Source organism: Sus scrofa, chromosome 2 (assembly GCF_054392235.1).
Source record: "Sus scrofa isolate SSC_HxYL_T2T_F1_AM1 chromosome 2, Sscrofa_HxYL_maternal_Yorkshire_Landrace_v2.0, whole genome shotgun sequence".
NCBI classification, from domain to species: Eukaryota; Metazoa; Chordata; class Mammalia; order Artiodactyla; family Suidae; genus Sus; species Sus scrofa.
The window spans coordinates 72,564,638-72,579,561 of record NC_139384.1 but is presented as its reverse complement, the minus strand read 5'-3'; the positions used below and the strand labels follow the sequence as shown (position 1 = coordinate 72,579,561).

The 14,924-nt window shown below is 37.2% G+C and overlaps 1 pseudogene; it reads left to right on the top strand.

Moving 5' to 3' along the window:
- Positions 1-10,523: 10,523 nt before the first annotated feature.
- Positions 10,524-11,479, top strand: LOC100514756 (olfactory receptor 7C2-like; annotated as a pseudogene).
- Positions 11,480-14,924: the final 3,445 nt, after the last annotated feature.

Genomic DNA, 14,924 nt, shown 5'->3' with positions numbered 1-14,924 from the left:
ATAATGAAGACACAACCTCTCAAAATCTATGGGATGCTGCGAAAGCAGTGCTCAGAGGGACATTTATAGCAATACAGGCCTTTCTCAAAAAAGAAGAAAGATCCCAAGTTGACAACTTAACCCTCCACCTAAACGAACTAGAAAAAGAACACAAAAGGCCTAAAGTCAGCAGAAGGAAGGAAATTATAAAGATCAAAGAAGAAATCAATAAAATAGAGATGCAAAAAACAATAGAGAAAATTAATAAAACCAAGAGCTGGTTTTTTGAAAAGGTAAACAAAATTGGCAAACCCCTAGCCAGACTCACTAAAAAGAGGAGAGAAAGAACCCAAATAACCAAAATTAGAAATGAAAAAGGAGAAATCACAATGGATACGGCAGAAGTACAAAAAACCATAAGGGAATACTATGAACAACTATACGGCAACAAATCTGACAATATGGAAGAAATGGACAATTTTCTAGACTCTTACAGCCTGCCAAAACTGAATCGAGAAGAAACAGACCAAGTGAATAGACCCATCACTAGAAATGAAATTGAAGATGTCATAAAATCACTCCCTACAAATAAAAGTTGAGGACCAGATGGCCTCACAGGTGAATCCTATCAAACATATAAAGGGGAATTTCTGCCCATCCTCCTTAAACTCTTTCAAAAGGTTGAAGAAGAAGGAATACTCCCAAAGACATTCTATGATGCCACCATCACCCTAACTCCAAAACCAGACAGAGATACCACCAAAAAAGAAAACTATCGGCCAATAGCATTGATGAATATAGATGCAAAAATTCTCAACAAAATCTTAGCCAACTGAATCCAACAACATATCAAAAAAATTATACACCATGACCCGGTAGGGTTCATCCCAGGTTCACAAGGATGGTTCAACATATGCAAATCAATCAACATCATACACCACATTCACAAAAGAAAAGTCAAAAATCATATGATCATCTTAATTGACACAGAAAAAGCATTTGACAAAGTCCAACATCCATTCATGATCAAGACCCTCGCCAAAGTGGGTATAGAGGGAATATTCCTGAACATAATCAAAGCCATTTATGATAAACCCACAGCAAATATAATCCTCAATGGGGAAAAACTGAAAGCCTTCTCACTCAAATCTGGAACAAGACAGGGATGCCCTGCTTCTTCAACTGCTCTTCAACATAGTTTTGGAAGTCCTAGTCACAGCAACTGGACAAACAAAAGAAATAAAAGGCATCCATATAGGAAGAGAAGAGATCAAACTGTCACTGTATGCAGATGACATGATACTATACCTAGAAAACCCTAAGGACTCAACCCCAAAACTCCTTGAACTGATTAATAAATTCAGCAAAGTAAAAGGATAGAAGATTAACATTCAGAAGTCAGTTGCATTTCTGTATACCAGCAATGAAATATTAGAAAAGGAATACAAAAATACGATACCTTTTAAAATTGCACCTCACAAAATCAAATACCTCGGAATACACCTGACCAAGGAGGTAAAGGACCTCTATGTCGAGAACTATAAAACTTTAATCAAAGAAATCAAAGAAGATGGAAAGATATTCCATGTTCCTGGATTGGGAAAATCAATATTGTAAAGATGGCCATACTACCCAAAGCAATCTACAGATTCAATGCAATCCCTGTCAAATTACCCATGACATTTTTCACAGAACTAGAACAAACAATCCAAACATTTATATGGAACCACAAAAGACCCAGAATTCCAAAGCAATTCTGAGGAACAAAAACCAAGCAGGAGGCATAACTTTCCCAGACTTCGAGAAATATTACAAAGGCCAGTCATCAAGACAGTGTGGTACTGGTACCAAAACAGACAGATAGACAGACCAATGGAACAGAATAGAGAACCCAGAAAGAAACCCTGACACCTATGCTCAGTTAATCTTTGACAAGGGAGGCAAGAACATAAAATGGGAAAGAGAAAGTCTACTCAGCAGGCATTGCTGGGAAACCTGGACAGCTGCATGCAAAGCAATGAAACTAGAACACACCCTCACACCATGCACAAAAATAAACTCCAAATGGATGAAAGACTTAAATATACAACAGGACACCATCAAACTCCTAGAAGAAAACATAGGCAAAACACTCTCTGACATCAACATCATGAATATTTTCTCAGGTCAGTCTCCCAAAGCAATAGAATTTAGAGCAAAAATAAACCCATGGGACCTCATCAAACTGAAAAGCTTTTGCACAGCAAAGGAAACCCAAAAGAAAACAAAAAGACAACTTACAGAATGGAAGAAAATAGTGTCAAATGATGCAATGGACAAGGTTATAATCTCTAGAATGTATAAGCAACTTATACAACTCAACAGCAAAAAAGCCAATCAATCAATGGGAAAATGGGCAAAAGACCTGAACAGACATCTCTCCAAAGAAGATATACAGATGGCTAGCAAACACATGAAAAAAATGCTCAACATCGCTGATTATAGGAGAAATGCAAATCAAAACTACCATGAGATACCACCTCACACCAGTCAGAATGGCCATCATTAATAAATCCACAAGTAACAAGTGCTGGTGGGGCTGTGGAGAAAAGGGAAGCCTCCTGCACTGTTGGTGGGAATGTAAACTGGTACAGCCACTATGGAGAACATTTTGGAGATACCTTAGAAATCTATACATAGAACTTCCACATGACCCCGCAATCCCACTCTTGGGCTTCTATCTGGACAGAACTCTACTTAAAAGAGACACATGCACCCACATGTTCATTGCAGCACTCACTATTCACAATAGCTAAGACATGGAAACAACCTAAATGTCCATCAACAGATGATTGGATTCGGAAGAGGTGGTATATATACACAATGGAATATGACTCAGCCATAAGAAAGAATGACATAATGCCATTTGCAGCAACATGGATGGAACTAGAGACTCTCATACTGAGTGAAATGAGCCAGAAAGACAAAGACAAATACCATATGATATCACTTATAACTGGAATCTAATATCCAGCACAAATGAACATCTCCTCAGAAAAGAAAATCATGGACTTGGAGAAGAGACTTGTGGCTGCCTGATGGGAGGGGGAGGGAGTGGGAGGGATCGGGAGCTTGGGCTTATCAGACACAACTTAGAATAGATTTACAAGGAGATCCTGCTGAGTAGCATTGAGAACTATGTCTAGATTCTCATGTTGCAACAGAAGAAAAGGTGGGGGAAAAATATAATTGTAATGTATACATGTAAGGATAACTTGACCCCCTTGCTGTACAGTGGGAAAATAAAAAAAAAATTATTAAAAAAATAAAATAAAATAAAACAAAAAAAAATTTTATGAAAAGCTAAATCAAACAAAATTGATCTGTTTCTTAATAATCGCGGAAGTAATTTTTCTTTTTGTCTTTTTTCTATTTCTTTGGGCCGCTCCCACGGCATATGGAGGTTCCCAGGCTAGGGGTCTAATCGGAGCTGTAGCTACTGACCTACGCCAGAGCCACAGCAACGTGGGATCCAAGCCACGTCTGCAACCTACACCACAGCTCATGGCAACGCTGGATCATTAACCCACTGAGCAAGGGCAGGGACCGAGCCCGCAACCTCATGGTTCCTAGTCGGATTCGTTAACCACTGCGCCACAACAGGAACTCCGAAGAAGTAATTTTTCTTAATGTCCAGGAATTCGTCTTTTATTAATTTTATATCTCCTTTCCCTAGGAATAAAAATCTGACATAGAAGGAAAGTGCAATCAATTCTTCTCTCATGAATACATCTAAACTAGTTTATGCAAGTAATGAATAAATAAATAGAATTGATAAATCTCTGAAGCTAGTAAAACGCTTAGCTACTGTGTAGTAAAACTTGAAAGACAGTGAAAGACAAAATCTCCATATGGGCCCACGACAAATTCCCCTCATCTACTCAAGGATAGAGTTTCGGAAAATCTCTTCTCTTCTGCAGCATCAGTTAATTGCCACTGGTATATTACACCTGGAATTATATAAACATGTTCCCATTTTTTCTTTTTTTCTTTTTTTTTGTCTTTTTAGGGCCATACCCACGGCATATGGATGTTCCCAGGCTATGGGTCTAATAGGAGCTACAGCTGCTGGCCTACACCACAGCCACAGCAATGCCCGGTCCAAGCCAAGTCTGTGACCTATACCACAGCTCAGGGCAACGCCAGATCCTTAACCCACTGAGCAAGGCCAGGGATCAAACCCGCAACCTCATGGATCCTAGTCATTTGTTTCCACTGCACCACAATAGGAACACCCCATTTTTTCCATTTAAAATATTTCCTGGGTGATGTTTTCCCATCATGGCTCAGTGATTAATGAATCTGACTAGGTACCATGAGTTTCCAGGTTTGATCCCTGGCCTTGCTCAATGGGTTAAGGATCAGGCGTTGCCCTGAGCTGTGGTATAGGTCACAGACAAGGCTCAGATCTGCATTGCTGGTGCTCTGGTGTAGGTGGGTGGCTACAGCTCCAATTAGATCCCAGCCTGGGAACCTCCATATGCCATGGGTGCGGCCCTAGAAAAGACAGAAAGACAAAAAAAAAAAAAAAAAAAAAAAAAAAAAAAAAAGCAAGCTTTTAGAAATAAATATATAAATAAATAGAATATTTCCTGGGTGAATTTTATAAAATACTATTTACATGTTAATAAATTCTATCTCCCCTTTCTATCTTCTATTATATTTCAAACCCTTTCTAATAAGAATTTCACACACAAAACATCGCCTAAACAATTCTTTTTTTTTTTTTTTTTTGATGTTTTGCCTTTTTCTGAGCCGCTGCTGCAGCATATGGAGGTTCCCAGGCTAGGGCAACCTACTGAATGGATGGAGATATTTGCAAATGATATATTTGCTAAGGCATTAATATTCAATATATAGAAAATGCTCATTATATTCAAATCAAAAAGACAAGCAATCTGTTTTATAAATGGGCAGAAAACCTGAATATACATTTTCCAAAAAAGAAAAAAATACAGTTTTCCAACAAAAATATGAAAAGATGCTCAACACTGCTAATCATCCAGGAAATGGATACCAAAACCACATTGAGATACCTCCTGACACCTGTCAGAATGGTTATCATCACAATGACAACAGATAAAAAATGCTAAAGAGAATGTAGAGAAAAGAGAATATTTGTACATTTTTGAGTGAATTTAACTAGGTGCCTCTGCTATGGAAAATAGTATAGAAGCCTCTCAAAAGCTGAAAATAGAACCACCATATGATATAGCAATTTCATTTCTGAGTATATACTTGAAAATAAAATGTTACTTTGAAAGGATATATGCACTTCAGTGTCCACTGAACATTATTTACATAGCTAAGCTATGGAAGCAACCTAAATGTTCATGGCTAGAGAAATGGATAAAGATGTGGTATATATTTTTAATGGAATATAACTCAGCCATATAAAATATGAACTATTTCCACTTGCAAAAGTTGGATGACTCTAGGGGTATCATTCCAAGACAGAGAAAGACAAATACCATATGTTGTCCTCATATGTGGAATCTAACAATCAAAACACATAAGGAAGCAAAAGAAAATGAAAACAGAATCATAGATAGAGAAAACAAATGGGAGGTTCCTAGATGGGTGGGATGGGGAGCAAAATAGGAGAAGGGGATTAAAAGGTAAAAATCTCTAGTTATATAAAAGCCACAGGGATATAATATGTAATAACTTCTTGGGGACCGGTATTACTAGATTTATCATGATCATCATTTTTCAGTGTATTCAAATAAATCACTATGCTGTACATGTGAAAGTAACATAATATGTGTCAACCATATTTCAGTTAAAACAATATAAGTCATATATGCTGGATTCAGTATCATCCTCAATAATTTTCCTTTTTATTTTGGACTCAATGTGAATTTCACGGGCTGTTTCTTTGGAGCATGCTTTGGTAGAAACTGATACAGGAATGGCAGTATGGAGGGGAGTGTGATACAGGAATGCTGTTATGAGGGGAGAATTAAGGTAATCCAGGAATAAAATGTTGATTAAATGGTAGTGCAACACTTGAGGTAATAATATGAACCTTGTGGATGCCACAATAGATGCTCTTTCAGTGGAAAATGTCTCATCCTATAGATTTGACTGTTCAGGCTGAAAGTGGTCACTCAAAATAGTCACTGTGGAGTTCCTGCTGTGGTGCAGTGGGTTAAGACTCCTACTGCAGTTTAAGAAGTTGCTTTGGAGGTGTGGGTTAGAACTCTGGCTCAGTATCAGGGCTCAGATTCAATTCCTGGCCTGGGAATTTCCATAAGCCATGGGTGCAGCCATAAACAATACAGTCACCCTAAGGGCTTGCCTGTTCTTATTTTATGACAATGCTTTAATAATGTGGGATATTACTTTAAAATCAGTCTCTTATGAATTAATAAGGATGGATTTTTCCTCTAAACTAGAATACTGAGGACTACCCTATGGACATGTTTTGACACTGTAATGCTGTAGGTACCTGCAGAGCCCTGATTGTACAGCCAGCCATCCACCTCTCACCATATTTCTCTCACTGCATGCCTGGAAATTTATGGAGATTGCACTTTCATGAGTATGAATAGACATCACTGGAAATAGGTTTTTTGGGGGGAGTTGGGTGTGTCCCGGATCCCTGATGACAACTCCAAGTCCAGTTGGACTTTCACAAGGTCCTGAAAAATGTGTTACCACATTTTGATAGTTAACCTCATGACTAAGGGGCCTGGGGAGGGGATGCACATATTTCATATCCAAGATGCTCCCATGGGTACAAAAGCAGCAGAAAAGAATCTCCTTTCTATTTTGCTCCCTCCCTCATGGGAACCAAATTTCTTGGAGAATAGAACAACACTGGAACAATTAATTTCATGAGCATCTAATAAACTTCAACCTCTGAAGCCACAGAAACAGTAACTATGTCCCTTACACCTCCAGTCTACAGCTCCAATATTCCGGGAAGAAAGGAGTTCAACTCTGCCATTTCAGAGAATCGATGCCTGGTGCCACCTTCCCTTACTTTCCTTGAGCTGAGTTGAACATCCATCACCCAGGGAAGAAAGCCCCAGAAAACTAGAGGCCCAGTGATAACATTAGAGTACTGTTGTGGGAAACAGGTATGGTGGCAGGCAGAGCTCTCAGAGCATTAATTCTAATGGCAGAGATGGGGATAATGTGATGAGGAGATTCTATTTATTAAAGCATTCTACGCAATTCAATTCCTGAGTCTCTGTCAATCACTCTTCTCTCAGCTTCCTTCCTCTCTCTTCTGAAACCCACTCTGAGGAGCTGTCATCTTCCTAATGGAAACTGACCTCTCAGATCCCAACATCTCTCAAGGTTCTTATCCAGTATCCAGACAGCGTGGTCATTCTTCAGGAGCCATGCAGTTGCCTCTATTCTCCTCTAAAAAAAGATGCTTCTGATTCCTTTACCTATCAAATCTTATTCATCCAAACAAGAAATGTTCCCTGGGATTCCAAATAGTTATCACTTACAAGTTCATTCATCCATCTTCTGATATGTTACTTAATGATTCTGTATCTCCGTTTCAACTTTTTAAAAAAGGGGATAATGGTAGTGTCCATTTCATAGCATTAATATTAGGATTAAATTAAAGTAGATCATGTATTTTAAAATATTTAATTTATTTTAATAGCTAATAAGCATCTATACCTATTAATCATTATCACTGCATTACTGTAAACACATATTCATTCTTTAAATCAAAAAAAAAAAAAAAAGAAGGAATGATGTTCGGTCACTGCCAGTATTGATGGTGGAAGTGAGTTAAGGGGGTCAAAAGATACAAATTTCCACGGATAAAATGAATAAGTTATGGTGATATAATGTCAATCATGGTGACTATATTTAATCATTCTGGAGAGCATATATGGAAGCTGCTGAAAGGCTAGATTTAAAAGTCCTCATTAGGGAGTTCCTGTTGTGGCGCAGTGGTTAACGAATCCGACTAGGAACCATGAGGTTGCGGGTTCGATCCCTGCCCTTGCTCAGTGGGTTAATGATCCGGCGTTGCCGTGAGCTGTGGTGTAGGTTGCAGACGCGGCTTGGATCCCGCATCGCTGTGGCTCTGGCGTAGGCCGGTGGCTACAGCTCCGATTCGACCCCTAGCCTGGGAACCTCCATATGCTGCGGGAGCGGCCCAAGAAATAGCAACAACAACAAAGACAAAAAAACCAAAAAAAAAAAAAAATAAGTCCTCATTAGAAGAATTAATGTGGTAATTATGCATATAAACAGTTGTTAACTACATTAATGGTTGTGATAACTTTGTAATATATGCAAAGATCAAATCATTATGACACACACCTGGAACTAATATAATGGTATATGTCAATTGTACCTAATTTTTAAAAAAATAGTGATAACTACAACATGTTAAACATAGCTCAAGTGCTTGAACATGCATGTCTCAATTATTTAAGCTTATTTAGCAAATTTATTGGTCATTTACTGTGTATTGGCAGGTTTCCAGTCCCTGTCCCAGGAAATTTCTGTTTTTGTTAATATTTGAAGTGATCGTGATCTGTTTTCTAAGAGATTTAACTGTGCTTTTGAACATTACTGTTCTTTTCTCTTGCACACACTTTTTTGGGTAATTTTCATTTTTGAATAATTTGAGATTTACAATAAAGTTAAAAAGATAGTACAGGGAATTCCCACAGTGAGAAAAACATCTTGGAACTATATAGAAACATAATGAATATACTATATGCCACTGAATGTCACTTTTAGATGACTAATGTTTTTTATACATTTGTTTTATATTAATTGTCTTACTAAAATCACATTCAGTGACGAGATTTTCAGCTGACAATTCATTATCTGCAACCAATCTATCATTTTCAAACAATGGAATTTAGAACTCATATTTCTTTTCCTCCTACTATTGCATGGGTTAGAATTTCCGGGATGTTAATAAATAAATATTAGTGATGGCAGACTTTTCTTTCTTCTGTAATACTTAAAAAGGTCTTCTAATGTTCCTGCCACTTCTAATGTTTCCACTATGGCACTTTTGGAAGTAAGTTTTCATACTTATTTAATTCCTTCCTTAATTATTGATCTGTAGTCCTCTATGCTAAATCAACCAATACTTTAATAAATTCACTTCTTAGAGATTTTCAGGTTTTTAACATGGTGTTGGAAAAATTATCTTGCAAAGTATTTTCATGTATATATATTTTTCATTTTTATCTTTCCTAATTTTAGCCATCTGTTCTTTTTTTTTAGTTCTTCCATTAAACATGATTTTGTCTATTTGACTTTGCCATAGAATTAGCTCTTAAATTTATTTCTGTTATAAATATTTTATTTTTTATCATTTATTTTTGTTACAATATAGTTGATTTACAGTGTTGTGTCAAATTCTGCTGTACAGCATAGTGCCCAGTCATACATGTATACACAATCTTTTTCTCATTCTATTTTCCAGCATGGTCTATCCCAACAGATTGGATATAGTTCCTTGTGCTGTACAGTAGGACTTCCTTGCTTATCCATTCTCAATATAATAGTTTGCATCTACCAACCCCAAACTCCCCATCCTTATTTTTCATTCTTTAACTCTGAATAGCTCAATTTTCTGTTTTAACTAGTTATGTCTTGTAGAACTTTAATTAATCATATCTTCAAATTTTAAAGGTTTGTTTCTTGATGATAGACTACATGTGTGCCCATTTAGACTTTTTGAAATATATAGTGGGAAAAAATGAATCAAAATTCAAAATTCATGTTAACACTCAAAGATGATGCCTGTCCACATTTTGGTGTATGTTGTTATAAGCCATTTTCCTTTGGATTTCTGTAAATATCTATCTAATGATAAAGGATAGGTATGCTGATTTGATTTTTCCAGTCCAAAAGAACAGGTAAACTACCTTCTCATATAGGTATTTGAGGTTTTATTTTTCTTTGCACATGATGGAAATTTGCATACTTAATATTTTAAAAAAGTGTTTAATTGTAGCATTAAAAGGAGCACCCATCATAGATAAGTAGTAGAAAGAATATTTTCTCAGTTATTACCCATTTTATATTTTCTTTTATGAACCTTTTATATCTTGAGGCTTTTTCTAAGCTAATGTATTAATCTTTATAATTAAGATAAATTCTTAACAATTAACTATATGTAGATTAAAATTGTCTTTACAGATTAAATCATAATTTTTATCAGAGAAATAGATCATTTTTATAGTCACATTATCTACATAGAACATTTTCTCACTTATAATTTTCCAAATTATGGTCCAATCAATAATCTTTGCTTTCCTTACTTATACCAAATATTTTTTTTTATTCAGAGAGAATCACTGAACTTAGAAAAAGATTTTCTAGGTACCAATGGTAACCACAATTTGTCATCAAAGAGATAAAATCATTAGCTCACATGAATGACTTAATGAATTCCCTGGATTTGGATTAAGGATGTTTCTGTCATTCTGGTGAAGTCTTATTTGGAGTGAAAGCTGGAGTTTTATTTTTTTTACCTCATTCTAGACAAATGCAGCAGCTACATGGAAATGAGAAACCAAACAAGATACTTTATCCTCCTGGGATTCACAGAAGAGCCAGATATGCAGCCTTTCCTCTTTGGGTTGCTTCTGTCCATGTACCTGAACACATTCACTGGAAACATGCTCATTATCTTGGCCATTATCTCAGACTCTCACCTCCACATGCCAATGTACTTCTTCCTCTCCAACCTGTCCTTTGCTGACCTCTGTTTCACCTCCACTACCATCCCAAAATGCTGACAAATATACAGACACAGAGCCAAGTTATCACCTATGCAGGCTGCCTCAGCCAGATATTTTTTTTCTTGGTGTTTGGCTGCCTGGACAATTTAATCCTGATCATGATGGCCTATGACCACTTTGTAGCCATCTGTCACTCCCTGTACTATACAGTCATCATGAATCCCAAGGTATGTGGGATGCTGGCTCTGGGATCCTGGTTTCTCAGTGTCATGGGCTCCCTTCTTGAGACCTTGACTGTTTTGAGGCTGTCCTTCTGCATGAACATGGATATCCCACACTTTTTTTTAGATCTTCCTCAAGTCCTGAAGCTTGCCTGTTCCAGTACTCTCATCATTACCAGAGTGGTATATTTTGTAGTTGTTGTCCTAGGTGTTTTTCCTCTCTCTGGGATCCTCTTTTCTTATTCTCATATTTTCTCCTCCATCCCGAGAATTTCATCATCCAGGGGCAAGCACAAAGCCTTTTCCACCTGTGGGTCTCACCTCTCAGTTGTTTCCTTGTTCTATGACACAGGCCTTGGGGTCTACCTCAGTTCGACAGCGACTTCATCCTCTAGGACAAGTCTGGTGGCCTCGGTGATGTACACCATGATCACCCCCATGCTGAACCCTTTCATCTACAGTCTGAGGAACAGGGGCATGAAGGGGACCCTGATTAGACTCCTCGGCAGAGTAGCATCTCTCAGTGATGGGGATGTTGCAGGGTTCTCATAAGTAGCCAGCCTCAGACCATTTAGTAGGCATTTTCCATGGATCTTTGATGTCTCCAAATATCAGTTTATTCTCTCCTACTCCAGGAATTACTATATCTAACTTTGTCTTGATTTTGCTCATATTTTGTCTTGATTATTTTTATAGGGCAGATATGACAAAGTACCACAAAACACATGGCTTAAATAGCAGACATTTTTTGTCTCACACCTCTAGATTATAGAATTTGGAAATCAAGGCATCAGCAGGATTGGTTCCTTCTATGGGTTGTGAGGGAAAATCTGTTCCGTATCTAGCTTCTTTTAGTTTGCTGATCATCTCTGGCCATCCTTAACAAGTAGAAGCATCACCCTGATCTCTGAATTTATCTACATAAGTTGTCATCCCTGTGTGTTTGTGTCTGTGTGTAACAACATCCAAATTTCCTCCTTTTATAAGGATGCCTGTCATATTAATTAAAGGAATAATCTTCTCCACTAGAGACCTTGTCCTAACTTGACTAATTATATCCATAGCAAACCTATTTCCAAGTAAGGACAAATTCTAAAGATCTGAAGGTTAAGACTTCATCATATGAATTTCTGGGAAGCCAAAGTCAATCCATTAAAAACAGCTATATAAAGGCTAACTTCAAATGGAACCTATGGTAAACAAACATTTTGATACTTTTTTATGTTTTTTTAATTGTTTTATTGGAATAGACCCATTCCCATTTGCGTGTATATTTTCTACAGTTACTTTCATGCTACAACAGATTTAGGTAGTTGTATAAAAAGCTTAAAATACTTATTACTTGGCCCTTCACTGTAAAAGTTTTCTTGTCCCTGAATTAAACTATTACTTTCACTTCAGTTCAGTAGCTAGATATGTAGGCATCTCAGAACACAGTCAAAAATCCCTTAATGATAACATGAAATTCTCCACAAAACTTCCTTATTGCTGTGCATGTAGTTCAGAAGTTGGATTTCTTAAATGAGATATACATGGACCCTCAGGTTGCAGCATTATTTACAACAGTCAAGACTTGGAAACAATCCATGTCTAATCACTGGTGATTGGATAAAGTAATTGTGCAATACAGACTATTATTCAGCTTTAAGAAAGAAGTAAATTTTTCAATAACATGGATGAAATTTGTGGGCATTATACTAAGAGAAATAAGACAGAGAAAGACAACTACTGTATGATCTCTCATATATGGAATCAAAAAAACAAACAAAACACAAGCTTATAGGTGTAGAGAACAGATGATTGCCCGAGGCAGGGGTGTAGGTGGAGAAATGGAGGAGGGAGTATAAATTTATTAATACTTAAAAATAATAATAATTAAAAAATAAATGAAATGTTAATCAAAGATAACTGACCCCTTTCCTAGTATTCTAAATAGTAATTTTCTTTTTTCTTTTTTCCTTTTGTCTTTTTGCCTTTTCTATGGCCGCTCCTGAGGCATATGGACGTTCCCAGGCTATGGGTCGAATTGGAGCTGTAGCCATCGGCCTATGCCACAGCCACAGAAATTTGGGATCTGAGCTGTGTCTGCAACCTACACCACAGCTCATGGCAACACTGAATCCTTAACCCACTGAGCAAGGCCAGGAATCGAACCCACAACCTGATGGTTCCTAGTCAGATTTGTTAACCACTGAGGCATGACGGGAACTCCCAGTAATTTTCTTAATCTACGTATCTTCTCTGCCTAGATAAGAGTTCTTACATAGAAGGCAAGTGCAATAAATCCTTGAATAAATAGTTCTAAACTAGTCTATGCAAATACTGAATAAATAAATAGAAAACTCTAGGTATCACATACATACTTTAGTGACTAGTAGTAATGCTCTTATGTGAAAGTTTTGTTGCAAGATTATGAACATGCCATCCTGCACATTTTAAGGCAAAGACTATTTTATCAGCTTCAAGTGGACTTGTGTGTGATGAGAAAGACTGTCCAAATGGTCAATTTTTATGTAAATTATTCAATTAGTGGAAATGATTGTATTATCTCTACCAGAAAGAGTGATTTTGGAATCCATTGCATTTCTGGGCAATTGTCAATATAAAGGACATTTCTTTATTCAAAGTCTGAAATGTCCATGATTTGTTTAGTTCTTTTGAAGGCATGAATAGTGGCCAGTAATGTTCTTTTGGGGTCTGATTTTGCTATCAAGGTGACGGCAGCCTCATGGAATTAATTTGGGAGTGTTCAATTCTTTACAGTTTCTTGCAATAATGGAGAAGGATAGGTATTAGTTCTCCATTATGTAATTAATAGAATAGTCATGTGAAGCTGTCTAGTCCTGGAACTCGGTTTGCTGGGAGTATTTTATATTGCAAATTCAGTTTCACTTAGAGTGATTCATTCGTTAGTTATCTCTTTCTTCTTTGCTCAGGCTTGACAGGTTGTATGTTTCTAGAAATTTGCCCATTTCTTATAGGTTTTCAATTTTGATGACATGTCCCTTATATATGACTCTGCTCACATTTATTTTATTTTATTTTATTTTATTTTATTTATTTTATTTTCCCACTGTACAGCAAGGGGATCAAGTTATCCTTACATGTATACATTACAATTACATTTTTTCTCCACCCTTTCTTCTGTTGCAACATGAGTATCTAGACATAGTTCTCAATGCTACTCAGCAGGATCTCCTTGTAAATCTATTCTAAGTTGTGTCTGATAAGCCCAAGCTCCCGATCCCTCCCACTCCCTCCCCCTCCCATCAGGCAGCCACAAGTCTTTTCTCCAAGACCATGATTTTCTTTTCTGAGGAGATGTTCATTTGTGCTGGATATTAGATTCCAGTTATAAGTGAGATTATATGGTATTTGTCTTTGTCTTTCTGGCTCATTTCCCTCAGTAGGAGAGTCTCTAGTTCCATCCATGTTGCTGCAAATGGCATTATGTCATTCTTTCTTATGGCTGAGTCATATTCCATTGAGTGTATATACCACCTCTTCCTGATCCAATCATCTGTCAATGACATTTGGATTGTTTCCATGTCTTAGCTATTGTGAATAGTGAGTGCTGCAATGAACATGCGGGTGCATGTGTCTCTTTTAAGTAGAGTTCTGTCCAGATAGAAGCCCAAGAGTGGGATTGCGGGGTCATGTGGAAGTTCTATGTATAGATTTCTAAGGTATCTCCAAAATGTTCTCCATAGTGGCTGTACCAGTTTACATTCCCACCAACAGTGCAGGAGGCTTCCCTTTTCTCCACAGCCCCACCAGCACTTGTTACTTGTGGATTTATTAATGATGGCCATTCTGACTGGTGTGAGGTGGTATCTCATGGTAGTTTTGATTTGCATTTCTCCTATAATCAGCGATGTTGAGCATTTTTTTCATGTGTTTGCTAGCCATCTGTATATCTTCTTTGGAGAGATGTCTGTTCAGGTCTTTTGCCCATTTTCCCATTGATTGATTGGCTTTTTTGCTGTTGAGTTGTATA